Genomic DNA, 3,403 nt, shown 5'->3' with positions numbered 1-3,403 from the left:
TGCAAAAAAGCTTATGTACATGAATGTTTACCACACCTTAATTTATAATAATAACATAATAATTTATAATAGTAAAAAAATGTAAACAACCCTAATGTCCATCAACAGGTGAATGGAGAAATAAATTTAGTATTTAGTAATAAAAAGGAATGGATTATCAATATGTGCCACAGCATGGGTGAATCTAAGAATAATTATAATGAGTTAGAGAAACCATATTAAGAAAATATATAGGGTTTCCCTGGTGGCACAGTGGTTAAGAATCTGCCTGCCAATGCAGGGGACACGGGTTCGAGCCCTGGTCCAGGAAGATCCCACATGTGGCGGAGCAGCTAAGCTGGTGTGCCACAACTACTGAGCCTGCGCTCTAGAGCCCGTGAGACACAACTACTGAGACTGTGTGCCACAACTACTGAAGCCCGCGCATCTAGAGTCCATGCTCTGCAACAAGAGAAGCCACCTCAATGAGAAGCCCGTGCACCACAACGAAGAATAGCTTTTGCTCGCAGTAACTAGAGAAAGCCCGTGCACAGCAACAAAACCCAACGCAGCCAAAATAAATAAATAAATAAACAAATTAATTAATTAAAAAAGAATACATACTGTACAACTCTATTTATATACAATTCTGGAAAATGCGAGCTAATCTGTAATGACAGAAAGAAGATCAGTGGTTCACTGTATGGAAGATAGGGGAGGTCAGGGGAGAAGAATTACAAAGGGGCAGGGAGAAGCTTTTTAGAGTGATGGGTATGTTCATTATCTTGATGATGATGATGGTTTCACAGATGTATACATATGTCATACTTATAAATTTGTGAACTTTAAATAAGTGCAGTTTATTGTATGTCAATTATATTTTAACAAGGCTCTTTTTTTTTTTTCTTTTTAAAGAAGGCTCTTTTTAAAAAAACCAGACCACCACCATTACCAGTGGCAACAAGAAACAGAACTTAGTGCACTAAGATTTTTCTGAGAGGCATCTTCAATGTCTGTTTTCTAAAAGACTTACATTATTGTACAGTCAGGTCAGCCTTCTCCTTAATTTTGTTTCCATTTATTATATTTTCCTTAACCAGCCCTTTTAGTGTATATGCTTTTTGTTGTTAATTTGAAGCTGTTTTATTTATTTAACCTCAGATATATATTTCTTATCTCCAAGTAAAACGTCTCTAATATAGCTTGTGGTACATACATTGTGCCCAGTAAATAGTCCATTTTTAAAATAACAAAGTGAGAGAGTGGCATGGACATATATACACTACCAAATGTAAAATAGATAGCTAGTGGGAAGCAGCCGCATAACACAGGGAGATCAGCTAGGTGGTTTGTGACCACCTAGAGGGGTGGGATAGGGAGGGTGGGAGGGAGGGAGACACAAGAGGGAAGAGATATGGGAACATATGTATATGTATAACTGATTCACTTTGTTATAAAGCAGAAACTAACACACCATTGTAAAGCAATTACACTCCAATAAAGGTGTTAAAAAAATAACATTTCTAGGACTATGATAGATAAGATTTCAGTAAAAAAATAACATTCTAAATAAATGGTGGCCCAATATTTCAAAAAGTGTTCAGCTGGTTGGAATATTTTCTTTTTTTACCCTTCTTTTTGGAACTTGCCCCATTATTCTTTGCTGAAATATTTCAAGGTAAATTATAAACATTATGATATTCCATTTCTATATATCCTAGTAAACATTTTTTGAAAAATGTTATTTTCCAACATAATATTATCACACTTAGCAAAATTAATAAAATTTCCATTATATTTAACAGTTACTATTCAGTCTATTTTCAAATATCTCTAACATCCCAATGTGTTTTTCTTTTTTTAACAGCTGATTTGTTCAAACTAAAATTCACTCCAGGACCAGTCAATTTGAAGCTTTCTTTTAACATCGCATTTGCTTGACACAGGTGTGTCAAGAAGTGTGGTTGGGAAAACTTGCCTCTTCATTGAAGTGACTTTTATTTTTTTTTTTTACTTTTTATTTTTTTTGGCTGCACCACGTGGCTTGGGGGCTCTTAGTTCCCCAACCAGGGATTTAACCCAGGCCCTCGGCAGTGAAAGTGCTGAGTCCTAACCACTTGACTGCCAGGGAATTCCCTGAAGTGATTTTTAATTTCGGAAGATATTGTATACTTACACTTTTTTGAGAGTTGCCTACATAGGGTAAAAACTATAACAGTCTCTAATTCCTTTTGAATTTTTAAGGTTCTCCTTGATACTAGAGAATTCTTTGGTCAATGTTTTGAAGTCTCTAGATGTATATGGACCTTAGTGAACAATTACAGAAGTGTGATGTTCATCATTTCCTGGGAGCTATCTTGAAGTTTTGGAATTTGGAATATTAGGACAGCTAGAAAGAAAATTTGCTTTGTCCACTAGGTGGTACTTGAAATCCAGAATAGCTGAATTTAACACTTGAATGGAAGACAATGAAAACCGGGGCTAGCCATTCACAGGGCTTATGATTGAAGAAAAGGAGAAAGATGCATGGCTGCAATGGGTTTTTTCAAGGGTTGCAGGAATATCAAATGCAGTATTTCAAAGGGGAAAAATATGTCTAATACCTTCTATTGCCTCTTGGTCTGATATGATGGGAATAGATTAAGAACACACTTTTGACTAACCTGAAAGTTTATCCATAATTTATGAGGTATATCAATTTTATTGCTCCAAACATTTTTAATTATCTGTAACTATTGTTTTATACCTAAAATAATCAGGAGTAAGTCTAAATGAGGTAAGCATTTTGTTGAGCTTTTCACTACATACTTAGTTTTCTCTGAATGGATGCATTTTCAAAATAACCTTTTTACACTAAAATTATTTTTATAGAAAAAATTTTTCTTCATTTTTCCAGACATCTGAAGGTGTATGTGGTCCTTCTGGGAACATAAGCTTTCCTCACTTGGTAACTGGCTGTAATTTGGCTTAGAGATAACTTTGATCTCTCTGGAGTGTCTTATCAAAGAATGAAATGTATCTCTGGTTTAGATTTTAAAACCTTGAAAAACTCTCAAGAAAAATCCCTGAAACTGAGTTATCACACGTTTTATTTTCTGGGCTAGAAGATATCAGTTGTCCCCTGTGAATAGAGTCTCAGTTCAGGTTTGGAAGCTTGTTGGAAAAGTATTTTCCTTTCTGACAGTACATGCCTTTTTACTATCCCTTGGCCAAGTCATGAAATTTTTCTAGATCATTGTAAGGAGTGCTGACATCTTGGTATGATATTGAATATTGTATTAGTTTCCTATTGCTGCTGCTACATATTACAAAAAAAATTTAGTGGCTTAAAGCAACAGAAATTTATCATCTTATAGTTTTGAAGGTTATAAATCCAAAATGAGTCTCAGTGGGTTTAAAAGCAAGATGTCAGCAGGGCTGTATT

Source organism: Balaenoptera physalus, assembly GCF_965194825.1.
Source record: "Balaenoptera physalus genome assembly, chromosome: 16".
In the NCBI taxonomy this organism is placed as follows: Eukaryota; Metazoa; Chordata; class Mammalia; order Artiodactyla; family Balaenopteridae; genus Balaenoptera; species Balaenoptera physalus.
This window is presented reverse-complemented; position numbering follows the sequence as displayed.